The sequence below is a fragment of the Chroicocephalus ridibundus genome, chromosome 1 (assembly GCF_963924245.1).
Source record: "Chroicocephalus ridibundus chromosome 1, bChrRid1.1, whole genome shotgun sequence".
Classification (NCBI taxonomy): domain Eukaryota; kingdom Metazoa; phylum Chordata; class Aves; order Charadriiformes; family Laridae; genus Chroicocephalus; species Chroicocephalus ridibundus.
In genome coordinates, this window is record NC_086284.1 from 40,178,730 (window position 1) to 40,193,472 (window position 14,743).

Here is a 14,743-nt window from a genome sequence, read left to right on the forward strand (position 1 = left end):
ACAAACTTTTACTGAAATATAGGTAAAAAGAATTAAGTGAGTCTTTTAAAAAAGTAAAAAGAAAAAAAGGAAAAAAATACTGAAGGATTTAGCCAATCCAAATATTATTTGTACTACAGATATCAAAAGATTTTTGGCAGATGTTTTTAAGTAAAAAGCCTACCTCGGTCCATTTACTATGTCTTTTGATTCTGATGGCACAGAAAGTTCTAGGAGTGAGAAAGCTTATGTTTTGATCTGGAGAAAAAAAGGCAGAAGAATATCATCAACATCTCTGAAAAGCTCTGGAAAAAAACACAGCAACTGATTTCAAATTAAACAATCAAACATGCAGATTCCTGGGACTAATGAACCCAGAAAACATGGCAAGTCAGAAAAGGTTATGAGTTTGCTCTTGATGTGGTTAAGACTGTGATCATCATGCCAGCCCAAAATGCCAGGCAACAGATACAAGGAGTCCTCGGAATGGCAAAGCATGAAAGAACATTTATAATGAGGAGTGCTACTGTGGAAAGCAAGCCAATGACAGTGATTTCCAAACCTTCATAAACACTTTCAAAGACCTTAAGAAAAGGTGCTTTAAGTCCAAAGGTGCTTTGGCAGTGAAAATGAAATTAAGCTGTCTCCAGATTAACATCCAGTCCAGTAAGAGCAGTCTGGTCACAATTGGCAAATGAGTCATAAGCATTAAGGAAACCTGCATGTCAGTACACTCAAACACAGAAGGAGACTTTAGCCGTAGCGACTGGATATGGTATGGCTCATCTCTTTAATTGCGGGAAGTCAGCACTAGTTGAAAACAAACTGTTTGCTTTGACATGTATTGTTAAAACTTAGGCATGTGAAACTTCAGCAGACAGGATCTCCCTCTGGAGGCGTTCACAGGCATCTACTGTTTTTTATTGACTGTACAGGGAAGTCAAGCATGCATTTTTGGAAAACTGGTTCACTAGTTGCTAAAATGTAGTTGCCAGTTAGGTGACTAAGCTGGAACCAGTGGGTCCCATTCCCCAGATGTGAAAAATACTTATTTGATTACAGATATCAGATCTGCAAATCAAGCACAAGTCTAAGAAAGATCTGAGGGCTGCAAACTTTCTTTCTGGAACATTTGGCAGAAGCGAGGTACACAGATTCAAGTGTAAGATATTGATACATAAAACAGAATTTTTAAAAGAAAGAAAAGTAGGGAGACCGTGATTCTCAGAACAATTGCTCAGGAGAGGAAGCTTCAGAAAGTGGTCCCAACTCTTAAGATAGGAATGGTTGTCAACTGTCATTAGTCTTACCTGAAGTCAGAACTCTCAGGTTTATGTGAAACTCTTTAAAGATACCACACATGGTGAACTCAGGAGTAATATATGAAAAAAATATTGAAAAATATACAATAAGACCATTTAGGCATACCAAAGGAGAAGACGATGTTTGGAAACAATACCTGCAAGGTAAATATCAGCATTTACCTCATACAGCAAGAACAAAAGCCAAATTAGAAAAAGAGTTTGTGACAGGAGGAACTGCACATAGAGTGCAAATCAGGCACAGATTTGTTTATGTTAACTGAAGAAATTTATTGCTCCTACGCTCATAATCTCATTTCCCTGAGACAGTTTTGCAAATGGATAGTACAGCTGACTACATGCTTATGTATATTGTACCCGTTCCTGCCAAACATACTATACTTAACACAGTAATAACTAAATATGGACATACAGATTTTGGTTACAACCAACAAAAAAACTTGCAGAGGAGTTTGATGTAGCCATACACACGAGGGCATGCAATTTACAACCTCTAGATCTAGAGGTGTTACATCTCATTTTTTACTGCCTTCCTTTTTGAAAGGTTAGAGAAGGCTTTTTATGTTCGTAGTTGGAAAATGGAATCTGAAAATATAGCTCATTCCAAAAAAGCTTGTGAAATCAGCCTCTGATCATCTTATAATTAAATTGCAGGATAACATCAATGAAGCATGAGACCATTACATCTTGACAATTTATTTTTTATTATAATTAATTATAAAATAAATAAAACAAAGCTGTCTTTCAGGATAGAAACATAGTAAAGAAAACAAAAATTTGCATAAGTATGCAAAGACAAGTTCAAATAAACAAGCGTTAAGAGTGACGAGTTGCCAACAATTAATGTAAAAGTTAAATGAATCTTGCACATAATATCTCTTGTACCTAAATATTTTTCTATTAACAGGATGACAGAATGAGTGAAACTTTTTCATCTTTCCTGAGAAGAAGGAAATGATGAACACTAAGTCTGCCATTTTGTCCCAGATGCTTTCAGCAAGGGAACAGTTTCATCAGAATAAGGCAAATAAGAGATCACACTATCTAAACAAACAGGATAACCAGTTTTTACCAGCAGCACTTTCATATCTCCAGAGAAACTTGCAAGTACAAACTATGACTGGGCAAGACCCGTGAGACAAAAAAATTAAGATGAAAAATTGAGTTATGAGCAAACTTAGACTACACATAAGTATTGCTTGAGTGAATATGTTGAATTTAGAAAAATGAAGATACTCGGGTGTATTTTTCCATTTTGAAATTAAAATTGCATTAAAAAAAAAAAAAGCTGGTTTCATAAAACGTAGATATCTGGAAAAGGAAAAGAACCCTAATTTTCAGGAAATAAATTATTTTTTGTCATGAAAATAAATTTGTAGATCTTTTCATTTCACTCAGGCAAAAACTAAAACATTGTACTTGGAATGAAGTCCAAAGCAATTTTCCAATGTTGCAATTTAGCCACATAACAAAAGAAAAAAAATCAGTCTCAGAGTTTTTCATACTTACCCTTCTTTTATTTATGTGGGAAAGGAATAAGTTGGCATTATACTTTTTCAAGTGCTCACATAATTTAATGAGAAGGTTCAAGTTGAAGTACTACGGACATAATTTTAACTGCAACATAAGCGAAGCAAATCTCTGCTGACTACTCTGTTTTAGGATGACCTGTCCATACTTCATGAATACCTCAGCACTAGCACTCAGTGGATAATGCTTCCAGGTATTCCAGTATTTCATCATATATTAGCACACATATTAGCAGAATAATAACTGTTTCATCACGGAAGGAAAAATAATGAAAGAAGCTCCTTCTAAGTCCCCTTCCAGTACACTAAAATAAACAGCCTGCTTTCCTGCTTTCATACATGACTTTTCACCCTAATTTTCATAGCTTTAGAAGCATATAGGAGAGATTGATAGACTAGCACAGTGCTTGCTTGTGAGAACAGCAATATGCATTGGATAATTAAGGAAAAGTGGGTACTAACTGCAGGACAATTGGTGGGACCATATGCATTACAAAAGTCATACCCAGCCTACACCCGGACTTTTTAGAAGCAATATCACTTAGAGTTCTTTTAATAATATGCATCCTTCTTCACAGAATTTATGAGAATGTAACAGCTTTTTTTTTTCGATACAGACTATAGAATATAGCCTGACTATCTGGAGCTGAGCATAAAGCTATAAATCAATAGATCCCTGCTAGTGCGATCAAGAGCCTATCTTTCAAAAATACCAGGAAAGCCAAGGCCTCTATACACAGAAACACTATTTGCAGCTCTTCGTCAGTGCTACAGACACTGCTCCCCAAGGCTCCATCAGGTTTTAAACAAAAAGGAAGGCAGGTCAATAACACAATGATGAGAAAATTGAAAGGGTTCCTGTCTACAAAAATAAAAACCAGCACATCATTGTTATTGTTGTTGCCGTTGTTGTTCTTATTACAGCTATGATTAAAGATTGTGTTTATGTTTTTATAATGGGTTCTGTAGGGTTAACACAGCAAGACCTTATTTATTCTATCACCTTCCATTGGGTACAACCAAAGCCTTAATGAAAACCTGCTTTCATTTACCCAACAAACTTTAATTTCTCATTTTGTCAAACAGCAAACAATATATTTAACAGGTTGGGTGGGATAATATTACTGTAATGAGCATATGTCTGTATACTTTCATGACTGTAAACCTATACCTCACGCAGGTTACACATGTAGTCATGTACTCATGACAGAAGTGCACACATCTGTTTAAACAGATACAATGTGTATGTATGTTTGTGGCATTCTCAAGGTCCCAATTAGCCCAACAAATAGCAAAAAAAGCATAGGTGGTATTTTTCCCTGAAGCATTGAACAGCTTACAATGAAATCAGTATGAAAATACGGACCAGTCTAATGAAGCAGTCAATAGTGAATCAGGACATTTCAGGCATGTCTCCAACAAGCAATGGAGTGTCGTATGAAAACCTTTGAATAGCTTCATCACTGTTATCTCCTGAGCTAGAAGGGGTATAGAAGTATCAGCAGAGCATATTTTAAAACAAATTAGCTCTGCTGAGAAGGTGGGATCACTAGCTCAGTCACAGAAGTCATTTACAGCGCCGGTTTTGGGATCTGAGCTTGCTCCTTGGCACAGCTTCGCTCTGCAGGATGTGACACGCAAACAAGATGAGCTCTAGCCAAGGGGTATCTCCAAAGCCAACATGTGGAAATGTTTGCTGTTTTTATAGCTGACCCTATGAGCAATCTTGAGTGCGCTCGCCAGTCACTGTCATGGGCAACAGCATGCAATAGTTTCCTTGGGTTTTTTCCTTGACACCATCACATACATGAGCCCTAACCGACTTCTCTTGCGGTGTAAGCACTTGACAGTCTACATCTTTAAACAAAGCACAGCTTCTGATTTCTATTAAAGTTACGATACATACAGAACAGAGGTAAAAATAAATGCTTAGATTTTCTCTTGCTTGTTCTATAAATTCTCAGCATAAAAGTAGCTTTAGCTTGGAAAAACACATTATGTACATGCCTGGACTTTAGAAATAGGAAAACATTCAGAAACATCCCCTTCTTCCATGTTTCTTTATGGATTGCCTCTAGACAGCATCTGCACACTATGCTACTTACTGTGAATACATTCTTCAGGTGTTTGTCTCTCCCTACACATCACACAAAGTGCAGGTGCCTCAGAGAACCCTGGATTGCAATCCAGGGTCTGAGGCATAAAAGTTAGGTATTGTAAAGCTCAACATGATGTCTTTTTTTTCTTTTTTTTTTTTTGGATTGAGCTTTCTAGCCCCAGGCATGTTCAGTCTGCATCGACACCTAACATATAAGCCATTGCAGCATCTCAAGCAAGACCCTTACAGCATTTCCCCTCCACCACTTTTATTTCTTGCCTGCAACATCCTTATTCTGTAACCCCATCACATAACCCTACACAGAGTACTGCCTGACCTCGGACAGCAAGAATTGAACAAGACTTTTGCATTTCACTCTGCAGCATCCTTTTGACTTGTTTCTTGTGCTATTGAAAGAGAAAAGATTGCAGATGATTAATGGTAAAGCCACAAAAATTAAAATCTGGTAGGCGCTATTTTCCCCTCTCTAAACATTTCAGTAGCAATGGAATAGAATTTCACTTTTCACTTCTGAACTTGCTGTTACTTGCACTAAAAGAATCATAAGTAGGTATGTCATTACCAACGCTCTTCCTCAGTGCTGCTTCCCAGGACTGTGAAATCAATAAGTACTTTCTGAAGCAATAGTACTGAAACTTAAAATGTGAATTTCTTAGTTTGTGATTTTTGCCAGGTTTTACATTTTCTTTTGCTTAAACTTCTGTGTTCTGTATGTTGTTAAAATAAAACAAACAAATGGATCTTCAGATTGTTGATAGCAATAGATCATAATAATTCCTATGTGCTATTATTAAGGTGAAACAGCAGGAGTTTTAATCTACAGTGTATCAATATCATAGATCAAAGTACCTCCTTCAGAGCAGTTGCAGTCTATCATCACAAAATAATCTACAATCACTATCATACGCCATGCACAGGCAAGAAATTTGCCTATTAAAGCTTTTATTAATGCAATCACACTGTATGCAAGGCTGCTGCTTGATAAGTCTCAATATCCAATGTATTTATTTTTCCAATAAAAGTATTCAAACTTTCATTGTATGGTCTAGTATGCTTTCTCTCTAGTAACGCTTTCTCTTAAGACTAAAATCTGAGCTGTAAAAATACATGAAAAAATGGTTTACTTCTCTATAGCTTCTGTACACTTTTCAGACAAGGATATTAATGCTATTTGCAAGCACTAATGAAAACTTTCAACACCTCTGTAAGACAGATAAATTTATCTTGCAATAAATTATTGTTAATGCATAGAAAGGGACTGTGAGCTGCAAGACCAGCAACTCATAGTAGATCTTGAATTATTATTATTGAATCCACATCCAGATTATTGCAGAGACAGATTATTACCCAATTATTATTGAATGCAGATCCAGACTCATCCAGATTATTGAATTATTATTACTGTTGAATCCAGATCGTGGATTCATCACTAAGATAAATAGCTTCCTGACTGTGATCAGTAAGACCTTACAGAACTCTTGTTCCAGGAGGTTATTGGTAGTAAACATCAGCATAAATAAAGGAAGAAGTAAGATCTGGAGGTATCACTGACTTTCTGCTCTGCTCATCTCTTTCCTCCCATCCCCCTTCTCTTCCTCTCCTCTCCTTGATCACTTTGTATAAGAAATGCATTCTAACAGAAATGTAAAATCAGATACAAAAAGAACAAGAAGGAAGGAAGGAAGGAAGGAAGGAAGGAAGGAAGGAAGGAAGGAAGGAAGGAAGGAAGGAAGGAAGGAAGGAAGGAAGGAAGGAAGGAAGGAAGGAAGGAAGGAAGGAGGGAGGGAAGGAAGGAAGGAAGGAAGGAAGGAAGGAAGGAAGGAAGGAAGGAAGGAAGGAAGGAAGGAAGGAAGGAAGGAAGGAAGGAAGGAAGGAAGGAAGGAAGGAAGGAAGGAAGGAAGGAAGGAAGGAAGGAAGGAAGGAAGGAAGGAAGGAAGGAGGGGAGGAAGGGAGGGAGGGAGGGAGGAAGGGAGGAAGGGAGGGAGGAACAAAAAAACTAGGAGAAAGAAAAGGTTATAATTCAGCTGCATAAGGAGAAGAGCATGAGAAGAACTTCCCTGACTAAGTAAGCAATCTTTAGTTCATACAGGGAAAACTGCAAGGTAATCCATTTTAAAAGGATGCAAACTAAAACTGTCTCTGGACCAGAGGCCAAGACTATGCCACTTTGTCCTTTCCCTTGATTGCTCAAACTGGAAGACAAAACTAAAGCACACTATGCCCCTCTTGACAAATGAGACTTCTTTCCTACAGGCGCGAGGGCATGGAGAAGGGGAGGAGAAAACGTCATCCCAAACTGGGGTGCCAGTGCAGCAGACAGATTCACCACGGCCCAGATCTGAGAAGCACTGTTGCACTCCCTAGCGCAGACAAACCCGAGAATATATTCTACACATTCTAATGCATGCCCCAAGCCCTAATGGAGTTTATGCATTCCAGTGAAAATCCTAAATCATCAAACAAATTGTCTCAAAAAGCTTTATGTGGACACAAAGATGTTACATGCATTTTCTCAATAATTTAAAATGAAGATGATGAAATAAATAAGTATATTGCTAAACTTCACAGGATGGCTGGTGTGTGATTCAGAAATTTTAGGAATGTCCTGGGTCTTGTTAGGATGGAGTTAATTCTCCTCATAGCAGCCCATACAGTGTTGTGTTTTAGATTTGTAACCAAAACAGTGTTGATAAAACACCAATGTTTTATCTATTGCTGAAAAGTGCTTGCACAATGTCAAGGTCTTCTCTGTTTATCACTCTGATGCCCTCTGTCAAGTAAGCTGGGGTATGGGCAAGAAGTTAAGAGGGCACACAGCTGACCCAAACTGACCAAGGAGATATTGCATGCCATACAATGTCACGCTCAGCAATGAAACTGAGGGAGAAGGGAGGTTTTCCAGTGTAGCCATTGCTCAGAGACTAACTGGGCATCAAACTGCTGGTGGGAGGTAGTGAGTGATTGCCTTTGCATCAGCTGGTGTTTCTCTTTCCTCTCTTTTTTTTCCCTTCACTTATTAAACTGTCTTTATCTTGACCCACACGTTTTTCTCACTTTTGCCCTGTTTCTCTCCCCCATCCCAATGGGGGCAGGGGTGAGTGAATGATTGGGTGGGGTCAACTGAAAACAAGGAGATAAATTAACCTATGATAAAGCAGCAATAGAAGCAAAAGATACAGCAGCTGAAATGTAAACGCTCAGGAGTCCCAAAGAAGCTCTACAGAAAGCAACAGGTATGTGCAATTGAAAAGACTAGGCACAACCAAATAACAAAACACATATAACTCAAAGAAATATTAAGGCTGCAAGGAAGACTTGAAAGCTCAATGGTGGAAATGCTTTGTATACGATGACATACTCTTTGTAGTAAAGAGAAATCAGTCTGCTAAAGCTAAAAAGCAAGTATTGATTCAAAGGATTTTTTATTTTTTTTGTACATGTATCACACTAATGCAGTGCAAATTAACAAAAATAAATGGTTTTCATAGTGTGGACTATCATCAACTGCAAAGACAAGATAGTAGAAAATACAGGAAATCTAAGGGCAGATAGCAAGTTCACCATGTGAAGATTTCCTTAAGCACTACATAAGCAAAAAAACCTGCAATCAGGCTAACCTATTTTAAAATCATATGATGATATTTTCAATAATAACTGCAAGCACAAAACCAAAGAAAAGTATAAATGCTGTAATTTCAAGCCTCTTGTTTAACACAGAAATGAGGCTTTCAGATAAAAGAAGTAAATTTATAAATTTAGTAGAGTTCAGGCAGGGAGCAATGTTACACACTCTAATAAAAATTTTAAAAACAAACACCTAGAGCAGGCAAACCCACTGTGGCACCTGTCTGTTAAAGGTTACCATGATGTTTTTGAAAATCTGAAATGTTGTCTTCTGTGTTACATATGAAGATAGCTGAAGCAATGTTGCTGGAACAGCACCTGGCTTTCAAAGCATCCAGTGCATTAGAAGAAAAAAATATATAAAAAAGAGCAAATAAGCACAGGATAGATAAAGACATCTTTATGGAAGTCACAGAGCATATATGTTGGCTAAGTAGTGTGGTAGATATTGAAATGTCAGGCAAGAAGCGCATTTCTATAGACTCAAGCTATTTAAATAAAACACAAAAAGTGCTCACTGCCAAATGTCTACAGTCATGAAATATTACCTGACTTGGCAAAAGCAAAAATTAAAAATTACAGGAAAAAGACCTAGTGCCAAATTCCAAAATGTGAAAGATAGATACTGGCAAGTATTCCTGAGTAGCAAAAGTGGCTACCTCACCACGTACTGCACAACAGAAGTATATCCAAATTGTCTGAGGATGTTCCCTGAAATGAAAATTAGACCAACTAGATCATAGCTGCTGTTGGACAGACACACTATGGTAGAGGGCACAGCAGACCTCAATCATAACTTCCCTTGCATGATATAGGAATCAGGGAAATCAGTCACAAACCATGTAAGCACAAGCTGACTTCATGATGACCAAGGTCACATATAGCAGGCCTCTTTTTCCCCAACACCTTAAATGAGAAAGTAAACTCAATGTAAGAAATGACTGTACTTCAGATACTAATTACTCAGAGGCTACTAGTAATTACAAAATACTTTTTTGAGGAGGGGGAAACAACCTGTGTGTGCAAATCTCTGAAGCTACTGCTGAAAGAAGATGTCATGTGACAATTAGTTCAATAAAACATAGCTGTTAGATGTGTCAATACAGCGATGTGAATAAAGAAGCCACTGTCAGTGTGATGCTGGAGACGGGACACAGGGCAGTACTCTTACAGAAGAGACAACCTGAAGTCATCATGCCTAGGATTACTAGCATCACCCAAATCCAAATAAGTCAAATTTGAAAAGCAGTTTCTTATCAGTGTTTGCATGCAAAAAGTTCGAACAATATGGTCAAAGATAGGAGAACTATCCCCGTAGGAAGTACCCATAAATCACTTGGGAGTGTTTTTTTAAAAAAACACTGTCAGTCACAGAAAGCCTTTAGTGTATCCTCCCGAAACTGCAAAGCGTAAGCATGAAAGAGACTGACAAATACATTGCTGATTTCTTATCCAGAGCAGCCTTGCAGTGCACAACTAACAGCAACTTAACAGGAATGTGAAATCTCTCGCCTGATATTAATGCAGAAAATGCAGGGAGACAGAAGCATCAGCTAAGTCTGTTATGTGCCAGTTTCAAGGTAGGGGCTACAACATATCTAAGAACAAATGATACAAGACATAGATTTACAAGTGCATGCATCTATCATTCTGTCACACTCTGTCAGGACAGCCAGACACCGTGGGAGAAGCCTCATCTGCTTCCCAAGAATACTGGAAATGCCCAGATGAGCTGAGAATTCAAGATAGCATCATATATAAAGTCAATTGAATCATAAAGCCAAGGTCAGGAAAAATAAATTTTTTCAGGTATACACTGAAGCCATACAGGAATAGCGTCCCGTTCATCCAGAGTGCAGTGACATCGCATACTCTGCAGCAGTGCTGCACTAAGGCAAGATATTTGAGACCTCAGGAGCAGCTTTGTAGCGCCTATGATGAAACAGAAGCTAGGCTACAGGACACCATGCTTGCTAAAGGTTTTTATTCTAATGACAATGGTTGACAAAAGGCAACTAAATTGAAAAAAATCCCAACAGGCCTTGGAACAGCCCACAGTCATAATTATAACTAGTCATTTTGTTTGTACGCCAACACAGGTTACCTCTTCATTGCAGTGTGCTATTTGGGCACCAGTGGCAAAATTCAGATTCTCTAAATTCTGTTGTCCGCAAATGTGAGCACCTACATGTGACTTAGAAGCATAAAGATCCTATCAGAGTCACTGGAAATATAGCCAACACAGCCAATGAACTCCTTAGGACTGTTCAGCTGACCAAATATATCTGCCTGCTTTATAGAGGGTGACCACTGTCCAGTCTCCAGACTGATGCGCTGACGGGCCGCTGCCAACCATGGTGGAAGTTTAGATACTTGGTGCACATATAGATACATTACACATAACTAAATTTAGATATTTTAACCTTGAGCTGAATCCCACACTAGTGGCATCATTCACATCACTTAATTTCAGTTATCGAGAATTCAGTATTCAGCCAAAGCACGTTGCCAGCTTCTTTCTGTAGTCAGCAGAAGCTTGAGAGCTAAGCCCTTCCAGAGGATGACTCATCACACCTACTAAGGCACCTCTTTTAAGGTATCATATGCCTATTAAGAGATGCTTATTTCTCTCCACTGACGACAGAGGCAGTCTACTGAAGGAGACTAGGAAGAACTAATGTGAAGTGAGACAAATCCCACCCTAAGACAATACCATAGCCACTAGCAATGCTGTAGAGAAATTTGTTAACAGGCATTGCATCTTATATCATATCTAAATACATCAGAGCAGGAGTGGAGCAATTTTGGTTCCCTGCCATGCCCTGTGCCCACGTGCTCTCAGGTGGGATATGAGGGCTTTCCCCCATGCATCACATTCTTCTAAGAAGCAGAAGGAAAAGAGGAGCTATAAAAGGTCCCTAGTAAAGAAATAAATGAAGGCAGAAGGAGAGGAGAGTGTGTTACTTAGCTTTGATGGCATGAATTGTTAAGCTCGCAAGGGAGAGAGGTGCGGAGCAAAATGTTCAGGGAAACTACATCAAAGAGAATCTAACATTCCACTCCGGGAATCAGGCACTTAGAATTTACTAATTGCAACATTCTTTCATTCATTAAAAATGGATAAATAGTTTGCAAAGGTTTATTAACTAAAATGGTTAGTCATTTTTTAAAGAATCTAATGGAATAGTAGAGAGCTTGTATGTATCAATAATAACTTACAATGAACAGATTATTGCCATCTCAAAGTATTTATTAATAGTTTACCAGTATATTATGGACGTTAGTACCACCTGTTTTACACAGTTATAACCATGTTGATAGGTGTTTGAACTGATTATAAGACACATATGACTCAAACTTTATTATTAATGATTAACCATTTTAAAGAATCATTTTGTAAACTCATTATAAACCATTCATAAATTAATCTTTATTTAAAGGAGCAGAAGCTTTGTTTGTTTTGCAAGATCAGTTGATATACATCTAAATTCATATTTTGCAGCTAAGAAAGGCTGCCAGGTTAAAAGATAGCCATTTTAAATATATATTAGGGTAACACATTGAATAAAAATTGCCACTAATACACATAAAAAGAATTATGGAGTAGCCCTTCATGATATGTGCAATCTAGTACGCCGCTCTTTTAAGTGATTGCCATCACTAATTTATGTTCACATTTAGCTTTTATTGGCGTTCTGAAAAATATGCTATTAAAAAATTACACAAACCAAGGGCATACAAAAGTGTCTAAGCTGAGATTATATATGCCAAGCTTTGTCCTGGATTGAAAAAAAACCCCACAACCTTAAATTAGAATCTTCAGTTCAATTACATCATGAAAGCAGTAAGAAAATAAGGTTTTATGATAAAAACACTGACAACAATGGCAGTATAAGTTAGCACCACTAAAACATCCCCATCTATGGAAGAAAAGGTTCACATACAATACATGTTTGTACTACAGATGGACACGGCTTAGCAGAGACATGCTCAGTGCTTTAGCTGTTTACTTAGGCAGCAACAGAGTTCTAAGAAATAGTTGCTATGCCAACCCATCACAGGACTATATATATACATTCATGACCAGGGCTTATTTTGAGAGCTCTGTTACCCTTTCTTTCAAAAGTTTAAATACACTACTGCTATGTTGTTTCCATTAAGGCAAAACTCTGTAGCCTCTGGACAATTCGCAGCCCTATGTTTTTTAAGATAGGGTGTGGAGTATATAGAATAACACGACGAGATTTCAAATAAGGAGCAGAACAGCCTTTTGACGTCACATTTCTACAATCACTGAACAGACTGTTCTATTTGTGAGCCTCTAAAGATTTGGTGTTTAGATGATAAAGGGCACTGCTTTTTATAATCTATTATTAACTGTCGTGTGTGTATTACCGTAGGAGTTCTCCGAAGAGAAAGCAAAGCATGTTTTGGTGGTGCGATGATGAAGTGCTTTTTTGTACTGTTTACTAGAATAATTTTCCATATTAACTCCATCCAGTCCGTTTCCTTTTTGTAATACAAGAACAGCGCATAGTAATCTACCTCTGGAGCTTATAAGTGATGTCTTCAGATATATATGCATTTAAAAAAAAAAATCATAGAGGGAGCTCTTTAATTACCTTTTTCTGGTTATGTTACTTTAGGGGCTGTTTTCTCAAATGCATTTGAATTTTCAGTCTATTTATTTCATAATTATTGGATGACTACATGCAGCACTGCCATTTCAATAAGATTTTGATGGCTGATAAAACCATTGTTGACAGCAAGTGCACAAACGAATGAAGGGAAACCAGATTAGCAATGTTTGTGTCATTGCATTTAAATAAAACTAAATGTTCCGGCAGCAATGTGATCAAATCTGAAATCTGAAGAGAGAAGAAAAACAGTAAATGGGATGGGAAGGAAGGGATCAGGTCAGAGATAACCATCTTTCTTCAGATATAGGACTTTTTGAAGAGATATTTCTTTTTGAGACATAATTTTCATTCCTGGAGAGTGTAGCCACTTCTTTTTCAAACAGATTAGAAACCCCAAAACATTTATATAATGTCTTCTAACAAGAGTTCTGCAACTAGACAGATTTCTTGAAAAGTGAGAAAAGCAAGAAGATAGGAGAGATCTCAATGCAGATACAGAGAACTCAACCCACTAGAATTGATAAGGCAAGAAAAGCCATTGGGATAAATTCCAAAGGTTAAGAATTTCTGTCTATTGCAAAGATCAATATGAAGGGGAGAGGAGAGGATGAGTGTGATAACACCTTCATATCCATTTAGAAATGATGATATACATGCCAGACGAGAACCTCCATCAGACAGTTATTCTTCTTAAGAATAAAACAGAGCATCACTGAAGCAACTGTCTCTTGTGTCTCTCAGATTGAAATGAATGACATATTTTGTATTCATTCAAATGTCTAAAGAGAAGATACATGAAGCTGAGGACAAGTAGAAAAAAAAAAAAAAAGAAACATATTAAATGCTCCGAATTAAATTTGATACAATAGGGCTGTCACAGGCTGAATGCAGTTCTCTGCTCAGTCTCAGAGCCTGCTTCAGTTCAGTGTTTTTTAATTGCTACAGCTCTTTTTGAACATTTCTCTAGGAAGCAACAAATTAAGCCAATTTTTCAGTGAACTGACCTAATTTTAAAGCTTAGCATATTTTGATATTTAGAGAAATCTTGCATTTATTGCTGAAAGTCTATATAATAATCTAAACTTCCTTAGTATTAATTTGCTTTGTTTATATCTCATACAATTTTGTTTATTTCTTGGCTTTTGGACTTTTTTCTTCACAAATTTCTACGCAGCATTATTCTGTTTCTTGCCCTTCTTCCATGAGAACGTACAGACTCTTTGCAATATACATTCAAAATGGAACTTACTCTGTGTCTCAGCTAGGTCCATAATGTGTTTCACATCCAAACCCAGTTCACAGTCACAATCTGTAGGTGTGCCTCCTGACTTAGAAATGGATGTAACACAACTTGGAGGAGCATTAAAAAGAAAATATACAGAATTAGGTGTCTTGCTAGAATAAAGTGTGAGCTAACTTGCACAGTAAAAGAACGAATACTCTCGAAGGTTACTGGAATTGACTGCAGCACCACCACAAAATCCAGAGTCTTCGTTTGAGAACCATGCACGTAGTCTGTCAGAGGGCAAA